Source organism: Coptis chinensis, chromosome 5, assembly GCF_015680905.1.
Source record: "Coptis chinensis isolate HL-2020 chromosome 5, ASM1568090v1, whole genome shotgun sequence".
NCBI classification, from domain to species: domain Eukaryota; kingdom Viridiplantae; phylum Streptophyta; class Magnoliopsida; order Ranunculales; family Ranunculaceae; genus Coptis; species Coptis chinensis.
The window spans coordinates 44,287,548-44,300,696 of record NC_141460.1 but is presented as its reverse complement, the minus strand read 5'-3'; the positions used below and the strand labels follow the sequence as shown (position 1 = coordinate 44,300,696).

Below are 13,149 nucleotides of genomic sequence, written 5' to 3'. Positions count from 1 at the left end.
CATGTTAGAAGCAGGAAAGAAAATAAGGATTCTCTAGCATAAATATCTCGAAGACCTTATTCTCTCATACTTATCATTTTTGAATTTTCCATTCCAGTTTCTTCTACACTATCTCCTAAGCCCCATAATACCTAATAAAGACCTCTAGCTCAATTAGGAGTAGGATAGTGTGATAATAAGTAGTAGTTGTGACTTCTCAACCTCGACTCCTCTGACTGTCATTGAGTATGTGAGGAAACATGTGCCCACTGCACACTGGAGATAGCAAAACTTGAGTGGAAAAATAAGAGAGAAATTGTGTTTCGACACATACCTGTGAGAACCTATTTAAGAACGCTATCTAAAGGATCCAGAAACGGTCCTGCTCGTACATTTCATTATAAGATCACTGCATGCATGCTCATATGTAGATGTTTTGATTATTGTATGTATATTAACTTCAAATTCAAAGAAATTAAATCCTTGTTTCCCCTGCTAGTGAGATGTCTAGATACCTGAGATTAATTAAGGAAACAAGCCTTTGTTACTGAGTTGTTGTAGTATAAACGAAGTTTGTGAGTATCTTCTCTGGAAAACTCTCACAAGGCTATAACTCGTCCACTAGGGAATTCCTAGTGGTTCAAGGCCTTGTTGCATACGGTTAATACAACCGCACTCTGGGAAATGAGATTTAGCTTAGGACAACACATTTTTGACCACTTATCATTTTAATGTCTCCTCTTTGCTTGAGGACAAGCAAAATGCTGTTTGGGGGTGGTGTGATAAGCACCCAAAACTGTAATATTAAACCCTGAGAGACATAGCATTTTGGTCGATTATGTGTTTAATAATCATGTAATAATTATATTTTCATACTTTTGCAGGTTTCTGCATTTAAAATGAATATAATGATAAAACATGCATCGAAGTACGGGAATACTGAAATATTTAAAGTTTCCCACTCAACCCCAGTGAAGCCCAACAAAGCCTGACTAGAGCCGAAGTTTCTAAAAGAACAAAACCAGTGCAGAACGGGTCCACATATAAAGAAGCAACAAACTTCCGAAGCTCACATCTGATAAATCTGGGTGCCAACGTTGGTTAGTGAGCTGCCAGAGCGACCAGGGCGACAAACTCTACGCAAAGACAGAAAGTTATAAAAACACCAAAATCGGCGCCGCCACTGGACATACTAAGTGGACCCACTCGGCGGGGCCAAAAGGCATGACGAGTCAGCATAGGCAGGTGGTAAGAGATGGTCACAAAATTGTGCCACCTTGCAATGTGAGAAGACACATACTTGTTCAAAGATTGAAATGAAATTGAGAAAAGGGACAAATACAAAGCACAAAAGGACGAAACATTAAATGAAGTTTTGTTTCATAAACAAAACTTTGGTTAAAAGGAATTCACATGCAAACAAAACTTTGAATATCAAAGTTTTGAATGTCTCAAATTGAGAAACGGCCAAAACTCAATTAATCCTTCTCCGGTCTCCAGCCTATATATATGAGGGGGTAGCCTTTGATATTCCTCCTTGAGCATTTTCATGCTCTAGCATCCGCTTAGCAATTAGTTAGTTTTATTTCAGCACTTACATTCTGTCATTTTCATTCCAGCAGCTTAAATACTGTAAGTCATTTTACCCTTAATAACAGTCATTTCTTTTCTAGTGTAATTCCTATCCTGCATTTATTTACTTAATGTATACAGCAAGTTTTATTATTCCTTCAATGACAATGAGCTAATCCCCCCCCCCCCTCAGGGGGAGGGTTATGCTGCTCGTGTGAGAATTCGGATTGACTCTTTAATATTCTAGAATCACTGCTTAGGAATTAGGCATAGATTAGACATCCGGTCCCAAAATGACTGAGACTGTAGAAATTTGGAGTGCTGATGATCCAGAACAGTCTCGAGCGCGACCCAAAATGTCTCGTGCGCGACTCTATGGTGTCAGACAGCTCTCTAATTTGTCCAGCTAATGTGGAATCGAGCCAGGAGCTGAAATGATATTCCAGAGATGAAATATTAGTTCAACTCCTTATGCTAATGCGATGCGGCTCAGAGATGTGGGCATGCACTAGGGATCAATACTCGACGTCGTCTCCAAACACGAGACGAATTAGAGATGTAGTGATGTGGTAATATAAACTGTTGAAAAAATGATTCTTGCATGAGTATGACTAACTCTCTCCCTGTTTCTCTATCTTTGTTTACCTATATATAAATCACCGTAGTAATTTATATTATTTGCATTACCGTTAATTTAATTAAAACCAACTAAAAAACCTAAAATCCTACTCACCAAAAGTTGTAATTCTAGTTGTGAACCTTTTCCGAGACCTAAGGTTTGGACAATCCCTTACTCGACCTATCCTACCAAACCCACGTGAGTAAGGTAACTTGACTAAAACGTACGACTATATGGACTTTGGACTTTGGTCTTTGGACTTCAAACTTCGGACTTGGACTGTGGACCTCGGACTTAAGAAACTATGTATAAAAACCAATAAATGTACAAATTAAGCGTGTTTATTAGATAGCCATTAGGTCTTGTAGTCTATTCGAAACAGAGTATCATACTGATAAGTCAAGTAATGGAACCCATTCAGGCTTTATCCCACCTAGTATGACCATCATGTTAAACAATTTTGAGCCTTACAATAAGCCATTTTCCTTCATAAAGCCCTTTACCCTTTTACCCAACTCTAGACAAGGAGTATAGCCAAAATCTTTATCAGCTATACCCATATGTTTCTGAGAATACGAGGGGCACAAAGAGGAAGAAATAACACAAAAGGAAGATTACAAGGAAATACCAGAGAGATACAATGAAGACCATCATTCTGTTCTAAGTGAAAAAAGCTAGTGGAAAACAAGCATATCCAGTATTAATCAAGGATATACTACTAAAAAAAAAAAAAAAAAAAAAAAAAAAAAAAAAGAATGGATGGAAAAGCTAAGACAAAGGAAGAATTTTCTCTACAATACAGAATTTGAAGAAATCTTCCAAAGAAAGAAGCAAAACCCTTAGTATTTTCAGAAACAGCCTTAGAATCTTTTTTACCTTTCCTTCACAAACCATTACCCAAACCAAGTTACAACCCATGACTTATCACTACAGTATGGTACGAAGTCTAGAATAGGTGAGAGGATGCTAAAGTGAAGGACCCGACACTTCATATGTGATTGACATTCTTTCCATGAGACTAATTTCATCCAGAAGTCCGTTTTTCAAGGTAGTATGTGGGATGTTCATATTCATTATACTTTTCCCCATATACATGAGGTAAAATAGTAGACCATCTTCTGAGAGATTCTTTTATGAGGGTATGATCGGTGAAGATTGAAAGTCGAGATTATCTACCTATGGTAAACTAGGGATTCCATTTATTGGATAGGAGAGTATATGAGATTGACTAAGTACACACATAAGCCTTGATTGAGAGTTTTGTCAATTTTTACTATCTCCCATCATAATCTATGAGTCTTTGCAGCAATGTAGTTAGCAATGGAGACCGTCTGTTGGATTAAGCACTGAGTGGGTAAGGAATTTCTCTCTCTGAAAAATACTATCATTCTTGAACATGCTATTGATTGATTTTGTGGGTATATCACCTGAAAACCATCACGAGACTATAACTCATCCTTTTTGGGAAACTTAAAGGTTTAAAGCCTTGTTGCATATGGTAAATGCAATCGTGATGCCTGCGAAAATGAGTTAGGATTTTATTTTTGTTATTAGGATGTGATTTTGATCACTTATCTATTTTTTTATCTTATTTGCTAAGAGACTAGCAAAAGGCTAGTTGGGAGTTGTGATAAGTGCTCAAAAAGTGCAATTTAACCCTCGATTATGCCTCTTGTTTAGCCATCTTAGTGGACTAATAGTGTTTGTAAGTTATGTTTTATGATTCTACAGGTGAAAGAGAGAGTTTTGTGGAATATTAGAGAAAAAGGGGTAAAACGGAGCAATTCAGAGCATTAAAGATCACATGGGAAGCCCGTGGACAATCATGGAGAAGGCCAAGGAATTGAAGTTATTAAAGATGCGACTTGGACCTATTTTAAAGCCTATTTGGAAGCCCAAGGCCAAAGGATTTGTTGCTTGGACCAAAGCCCACAAAAAAGGATAAAAGGATGGAACAGAAGAGACAAAATAAGCTTACGCGTCTAGGACGCATGGATCGAGCGTCCAGATGCATTGATCGCGTCTGAGACGCATGGATCGACACTGTAGCCAATTCCTTCTCAGTTTTAGAGACGAAGTTGGACTCTGAAAGAAGTCTATTTGTATTAGGAAACAAATGACGGTTTGGGATGCTTCTAGAGCTCATTGTAACCTCTATAAATAGAGGACCTAAGTGCCTCATATAATTTGCCAATTCACTTATACTCTTGTCTCTAGAACTTGAGGCAAAGAGATATTAATAATAAAAGATCGGTTTTAACTAGCTGAGTCTTAATAAATTAGTCATTCTAGTCTTATGTTCTTCGACTCTTCTTCTTCTCGTTCTTCGTGTTCTTCTTTCTTTATGGAAGGCTAATCTTCTCCTTCAAGGGAGAAGATGAAGCCAGTGTTTATGGTTTGTTGATTCTTCTAGTTCATGGTGTTTTTCAATCAGGTTAGTTCTTTGTGTTTTTAGTTATTAGTTTAATTGCCCAGACTAGGGGATGGAAGTATAGATTAAAGTTTTTATTTATTGCAATCGAATATCATGATAGTTTAGGGTTTTATTTATTGCAATTGAATATTTGCGAGTAACATACTTTTATTTATTGCAATTGAATATAATGCTAGAATAGGGTTTTATTTATTGTAATTGAATATTATACTATTATTCTCTACTTTTCTTCTAGTTGTGTAGTGTTTTAGAGTAAGGGAAATATTCCTTGTGTTTGCCTTAGATGGTGATTCATTGAATAGGTGCCCAAGCTCACATAAAAAGAAAGAAAATACTAGTAACATGAACATAGGAACAACCTTAAGTAAAGTTAAATGTTAACGATGTTTCGTCCAAGAGAGCATCGACAATCGCTCGATTGCCTAATTGTAGTCTACTTATGAGAACAACCATAAAGCAAAAGGTCATTGAATCAAAAGTATTGGTGGATTCTAATCTATTGAATTCCCTCTCTTATAAATTCTCAATAGTTTAGTTTAGTTTAGCATTATAATCTAAAATCTATAATAATAGTTTTTAATCCCTCAAACCCACTTTCCAGTCCTGTCCTTCATATAAATATACACTTAAAAGTGGAACGATACCCTACTCATCCTTTAGTTATTGAGGGATAATTAGATTTTGATACGCTTCTATTTTGTTCAACGACCTTCATCTATCTACACCATATACCATCTCATAAACACAAAAAGAGGCGCTTGTCACCTATCTGTCCCACTAAAAACTTAAAACATACACTTATGTACAATAACGAGAAAGAAAACACTTCAACCAAACATATTCGATAATTCATTCATAAGTCGCAAGTCTTAACTTTGATTACATTTTTTTTAACAATGAGATAATAACCAAAAATATAATAACAATCAGTAAACTCATTAAGTATTTTGTAACCAAAATACATAGATAGAATAAGTTCTAATAGCTCTAAAATGAAACATTTTGATCTCTCACATTGTCCTTCCTCTAGCAATCATAAAAGTCATCGACACCTGCAACCAGACCAATGACACCAAAAAGAAATTAAGAAAATAGAGAAGATCGATACATAGTAGTAAGTAAAATTTGTGTAAGTTAGATTCAACAATGAGGAAACAACCAAGAATATAATAACTAGTAAAATAAGTTTTTGTAAAAAAATGCATGGATAGAATAAGTCCAAGTAGCCCTCAAACCCTACCTGTCGATTGGATAATCCACAACAAGGATCGATAGAACAATATTTGCAGTGATAAGTGGAGGCTCCTTCAGAGGATCAATTATACTCACAAAGATGTCTATCACTACTAACTCAGATGAATTTCCTTCTTTGGCATATCTATAATCAAGAAAAGTTCATAAATAAGCCAATCGAAATGACAAAGATAGTCAATAATGTAAAACATCTTATCTCAAAATGTAGACTTCCATTACCTGTAAATCATGCCTCATTAACTATAACAATATAATAAATTTTCATGTCAAAGAATTTAAGTTCGGCCGTAAACTACAAAAATGATTTTGTTTGATTACTTATAAAGTTATTAGGTGGTGGGAATTACTTTTTATCAGCCTACTTCTCTCAATCCATATTCAAAGATGCCATACAAATAAGAACAATTTCATATAGGTAATGAACAAACCAAGTATTATATTAGATCAGGTGACAAACTCTTGATTCAAACCGTTAGAAACGAAATGAAGCCACAATTTACCACAAAAGATATTTAACTATATAGCTATTGTATGAATATATTCAACATAGAAATTTGTTTATTTTGGATCCATGCATACACTTGGAATTCTATAAACTTTTAATAGTCGACATATTTTCCACTGTTAGCATCTTGAACAAATCAATAAACGAGATGAAACAATACCCAGTTTATAATGAAGCTTCCTTATTTACTCTGCATTATATTATTCATTTACTATGGGATAAATATAGTATTTGTCGAAATTGACACTCTAGTGTCATTTGATGTCTGACACTATTTTCACCACAAGATAGAGACGAAAAAAACAATCCTACAAACTCCACAGTCTTGTGGATCCACACCTTTGTAGGATACTAGGAATCGAGGATGTCATGGTTTAAGTCCCTGCTAATGTGATGGTGTACTATGTGCAGCCCCATTGTCTATTTGACATTAGGACAGAAGGTCAAGTTGTTTGCCTTGACTATATTGCCTACTTAGAGATAGAAGAGGAAACGTTCAACTGTAGTCCAAACGTATAACATAAAAAAATTCTGGTGAAGGCGTATGTATGACAATACCCCAACCCTAAATGTAAACCATACTATACAATATATAGATAAAATAACGGAATGGAGTTCTACTGCATCATGGCACCTATACAAAATAGCCGGCTTTGAGGTCAGGACCCAAGAGGGGCTGTCTGAGAAGATTCATGGGGTCACCATTCAAACATAAATGCTAAATACTATCGAACCTGTTAAGTGATTGTACCTCTTAATAACAAAAGGCTAGTACATAGTACGTGGAGTACATATGTAAGGAAAAATATAACTGAGAAGATTTTTACCGGATGAAAGTCGAAGGAATTGCTCGGTGAGTTGATACATTCTTCAAATGGGTGCAAACTATGAAATCCAGAAGCATTCTGCACCATTTTAAGAAAATGATACTATAATGTTAAAATCCAATTTAGCAAGGCACTGAAGCGTATGTATTCAGTGTGAGTATAGACACATCATTAGCCTCACCTGAAGGAAGTTGGAGCAACTCCTCGGAGATGGCGGCATCATAGGATGGCCCCATGCATCTGCATGCATCTGAAACACATATATAACATGTTCATAAAATTAGCACAAGGCTACACTACTATATTTGAATGTGGAGCAAATTAAGAACGACTTTAGCACTGATATTTAAGTTAGGGATCTTCTATATCTGCATCAGCTAAAATAACAAAATTACCCATGGATGTGTATTCCAAGACCAACTATCCTAAGGATGCCAGGTAGGGAAGCCAAGGTAACCCCACTTCTGCATGCTTGAATGGTGATTGCTAGGGTGTCCCCAAACAGGATAAAACTGATTTGGTGTGAAACTATGATTAGTATGGTATGGGGGATACGCCATGATGGGCTTGTGTGGATAAACCCTTGGAGTAGGTCCTCTTGGATGCTGCCATCTTCTATCATCATCCTTCGCCAGAATGTGTCTTCTATGCATCCGATACCTCTGCATAGAAACATATCAATGAAGTTTAATCTCATGTGCGCATACACACATATAAGTACATATAAAGATAAATAATCTAATCTAATTGTAAATATAACAATGTCGGAAATGAAGGGAAACATAGGATGCGTCAAATGGGAAATAGTCCAAACCAATTACATTAGGCTTAGGGTCTATAAAACTTGGAGAAGTCAGCGCCAACAGAAACTTGCAGAACTGAGAAAGCAACTTGTTGAAAGAGTAATTTCTTTTGCTTTGACTAATATCTCACAATTGAACAAGTTTTCCTTGAGAATCACAGTACTTGATGGACTCCCATGCATGAATCACTAATATAACATTATTTCTTGTAAATGACACACCAGGGCAAGTTCAACAGAGAAAGAGAGCAAATGCGGTACAAATAGTAAAGAACCATTTTTATCATTATTTAAGTACCTTGATCTTCCTGTTAGTCTTTTTTCCACAGGAATTAGGGTAAGGGGCATCTATCTGCGGGTTATCATCTTTGGATTCAGCTTTCTTCTCCACCTTTCGTGAATGACAAGATAAACCATTTACACTCCTAGAACGTTCGACAGAGTTCTCCTCTTTGACGACAACCTCCTTAGCTGTCAAAGAAGGATCAACCATGACACTAACTACTTCCACTGAATTGTCGCAAGTAGTTTCAGCAACTGAATTGTTGCAGGTAGTTTAGACAGATTTTGATTCTCCCTCTAGGTCCCCATGCTCTTTCTCTAATGAGCAGTTACTTTGCCTATCGTCTAGAAATCTACATCCTAGTTTCAACTGTAGAGTAGATGGAGCCTGGAACTTATCACTGACCATAGATTGCTCATGGTCAAATTCACCGTTATAAGCTGAAATTTCAATTCCCATAAGTTTTTTTATCCTCATCCTCATTTGTTTCTTGTTGGAGCTGAAGCATGTCATTGAAGGGCTTCACTGGCTTAAAAAGGGCACTATCCTTAGCATTAAAGGCCTGATCAGGGTCAATAAGTCATTAGAGCTTATTCTATGACTATAACGGTGAATTTAGTTAAGTTGGTGTTGTCCAACATGGCTTGATACTTGTCACTAAAAGTATTAGTCGTCATATGCTAAAACAACAGAAAGATGATTAATCATCAACACCACTTATCTATATGTAGAATTAATAAACCTTGATAAAATATTCTCAAGCTCTTGAACTAAGTAAAACAATACCTCGGGATTTAGTGGTCCTAGCTATAAAGTGTAAAGCTATAATGTGCTCACTAAGCTTAGGCACCACCAACTTATACTCAGCTTATGCTCACTAACCATTGTTTGTAATTATTAATTTTCAAAAACAGTAAAAGCATAAAAACTAAAGCTCTTAAGGAACTTTCATCAAATAGACTGTGAGCATATGAAACAACCAAGACCAAATAATCAAATCTGAAAAAAAAAATAAAATCTTAATAAATCAAAGTAGTGTGATCATGTGATGTACATGTATATGGGGTCAAATAACTAAGCAAAGCATATATTAAAACCCTCACCCATTTTTTATTATTGATATAAGGTAACTGAAAAATGGAGGAGAAAAACAGTGGATACCCCTTTCTATTTTCTTCTTATCCCCCCTCTGTACTGGGTCACTTGGAGCAGATCAGCTCATGTTTGGTTCAAGCAGGAGGCATGTGTAGCATATAACCAATACAAACTTGTTAATAAATTTAACATACCTTAGTGCAAGCCACCTCCTCTTCATCTTGCATGTCCACCTCCAATTAAAATTTTCTAGATAGCATAAGGTGTGGAACCCATACATATAGAAGTATATAACCATGAGGCTCTCCTTTATCTACCGATCCACTTCAAGATGCTCACACAGAGTAATTCACTCGTTTAATACTATGAAAACAAGTACAAAAATATCAAACGTACCAGGGCACAACTTAGTGTACTACATTTAGTTGACCATTACTATTTGACCAAATAAAATCAATGTGAATAAATTTGCTAACTAGTTGCATCAAATATCAATACCGGAAATATTACATCTAAACCCCAATTAAATTAAGTGAAATTAAGTCACAAATCAATGCATATATAGAATTAGTCTATGAAACACACATTGCCACTTAAGAGCAAGTTGCAAATTTTGTATATCAATACCTTGTCCAGCAGAATATTCTTTGATCATAAAGAGATAAGCTCCAACGTCTAAATTCCACCCCCAATCAACTCCTATATAGCATATACATGTCACTTAACATGAATAGTTGATTGTAAATGTCTTAGTGCTGGGAAACGCATAAGATGATGCAATGATTATGTTATATATAGGATAGAAATAAATAAACCGTGACTCCCTAATAAGGGGTTCCTGACATATGGTTGCAGTAGTTTATGTTATACGCATCCTAATGATAGAAATGTGCTGAAAAGATCAACTGGGATGTGGAAATGAGGAAATCAGTGTCATACTTCAAAAGGTTATTGTTAGAATTTCTTTGCCACACAAAGTGAGCCGTAAGTGCCAAGAAACATAGACTGGTCGACCAATAAACCTATATAGTAGTAACTCACTTCTTCATACGACTTAAAAGGAAGTCCAAAATCAAATATTGGGTGACTTGCAATGTAATCAAACAGTCCCTTCCTCTGCATTGTTGGAGACCTTGCACCACTGCTGACTGGGTATTAAAATTCTTAATGAAAGGATTTCCTATCTTGATAATGGGCACACTCCTCAATCTGTACTTTGATAGTAACAACAAGACACTCAACATGGAGTCAGTTGCAACAGGAAGAAAATGAATGAGGCCATCTGAAGGACTTTATGATTTGCTTGACCTAAAATACAAGGACATATTCATTACAAAAATATAGGAAGAGGCCATACAAATCGCAATATGGAATATAAAATGCAACTAAACAACACTGCAACACATAAAAACAATGGTACACCAAAATGCTAAAGGAATATATAGCGAGGAAAGGCTAGACGTACAAAAGAATGTTTTCTTTTCTTTCTTTTTCTTTTCAAAGGATTTATAGAGCATCCCTAAAACTAACATTACAGGTTTCATTTTCAGAAACAATTTTGAATCTAGGTCCTAGGTACTCATAATAATCTATGCAGGTGCGTAATTTTATAAAGTAGCGAAATCTCTACGTAAGACTTGAGTAAACTTACCGTGGTGGACTTTAAAGGTTCTTCTTGAAGGATAACATTATAAAAATCCCTTCCTAAACTACTGGCGGCAGTTGGGCCATCTTTTCCAGTTCCTTTTCTACAGCTATACCACTAGCCACTGCTGCATCCACAACAGTGGTAGTCAATCCGGTAACTGTAATGGGACCCGGTAGCACCATCGCTAGTGCTCCAAAGCAGAGCATCGACCGCTTTTGCACCTGGTCCAAATTACTATTGCAGATCCCGCAGACAAAGCAACTGCAGCTAGTTCTACATTTTCCAGAACCCAGAGAATGCTAGCCAAGTAATCTATCATGCCTATATATCTTTCCCTCCAATCCGCAATATTTCCCGCATTTGGATTCCTAACAGGAGCATACATAATGTTGGCTTCGGATAAAAATTTATTGTCCTTGCCACGGATGTATCTGCGGGAATCTGGAATTTCTATTATTGAAAAATAGACTATACATTCACTTAAATCGACCCAAAGAACCATTAAAACAAAGGAAATAGAACTCCATTTGCTCTAATGAACCATTAAAAATAATTCCAGTTCCATAAAACATGACAACAAAATTATTTTCAACAAAATATATTAAACAAGCAAAGACACTTGTCGAAAGTAATATATATGGACACATAACATACATTGATCGGACAATGCATTTCAAATGCACGTTTGTGTAAATTTAATGTAACTTATATGAACTATATAATAAAGTTAATAACCATATATGACCGACCATAAAAAGAACCAAAATTACCTTTTCCACTAGAAACTAAACATGAAGGACCATATATGAAGCTATAAAGATACAATCTTTTACATAAAAATTTAAAGTAATTCAACCAAACCCATGAGCTAAAAGCCTAATGTCAAAAACTGTTATACTAAAAACACTACATTAGTTGTTACCTTGAGCAGATCAAGCACATATTAATAACCAACAACAGCAATTAATGGCGACATGCACCTTCAAAAACTTAAAATAGTGAACCCTAAATAATGAAATCGACAAAGAATAATCAAAATTAAGTAAATTGGTTCAAAACCAAAGTATTAAAAACTCAAAAAGACAAGAAATTAGTACCTGATGAACAAAGAAATGGAAAAGCTCTCATCTTGTATGATATTTGAATTAGAATCTTCGGAAACAGAGATAAACTTGTTACTTAGAAATTAATATTTAACGACCAAAATTAAACATGTTCAGCAGATAAGGAAAACCACAACCATGACCAATAGTTACTTACCTCTGTTAAAGAGAACCTTTTGTTCAATAGATCGAACAATTATGCCTAAAATGAATCTCGAAACCCTAGCCATACAAAACCAAAATCAAAATCAAAACCCTAGCCACCCAAAACCAAAATCAAAATCAAAACCCTAGCCACCCAAAATCAAAATTCTAGACAATTTGTAGGAGGAGGAAGGAAGAAGAAGAGCAAGAAGGAGAAGAAGACTCACCGAGTGAGGAACAACCTTACGGTTTAGGGTTTTTCTCTTTTCCACTTTTCGATGAGCGCGAGAGGTGAAAAACTCCCGCTTAAGTTTTCCTTTTTTTTCCAACCTGATTTTTCTTTTCTTTTTTCCATTTCACAATTTTTAACGTATAAGGAAATGTCAATAAATATCTCAAGAAATGTTAGAAAATAATTCAAAAATTTCAACAATGGTTGATAGCATTTCTAACGGATTATGAATGTGAATAATTTGATAACGGATGGATAAGTGTTACTATTAAAAAACTCAAATGTTGGAAAATCACCCAAATGGTGTAGTGATAACTATTATTATATATTATAGTAGGCTCAAACTCTTGATATGATGGACAATAAGAAGCCCAATAGTAAGGACTACCACAGCATGAACTTGGTGAATGATTTGCATAATAATCATATGATTGCTCTTGATATGATGGGCAATGAGAAACTTAATGGTAAGGACTACCACAGCATGAACATGGTGAAGGGTGTGCATAAGAATCACATGATTGTTCGTCTACATATTGATATGCCATAATGGTTATATATGTATATATATATATTCTAGGACAATTAATATGCAAACAAAACTCTAACTATAAATTTCTAGATAGGCTTGTGCATTGACGTTTACGATATA

The 13,149-nt window shown here is 35.5% G+C and overlaps 1 pseudogene across 1 annotated transcript; it reads right to left on the bottom strand.

Moving 5' to 3' along the window:
- Positions 1-9,735: 9,735 nt before the first annotated feature.
- On the bottom strand, positions 9,736-12,515 carry LOC147497610 (SNF1-related protein kinase regulatory subunit gamma-1-like; annotated as a pseudogene). The gene is made up of 6 exons (XR_015196857.1): positions 12,493-12,515; positions 12,279-12,343; positions 12,116-12,170; positions 11,022-11,386; positions 10,412-10,678; positions 9,736-10,036 (listed from the first exon to the last, which is right to left on the bottom strand). The product of XR_015196857.1 is annotated as an SNF1-related protein kinase regulatory subunit gamma-1-like (transcript).
- Between the last annotated feature and the right edge of the window lie 634 nt (positions 12,516-13,149).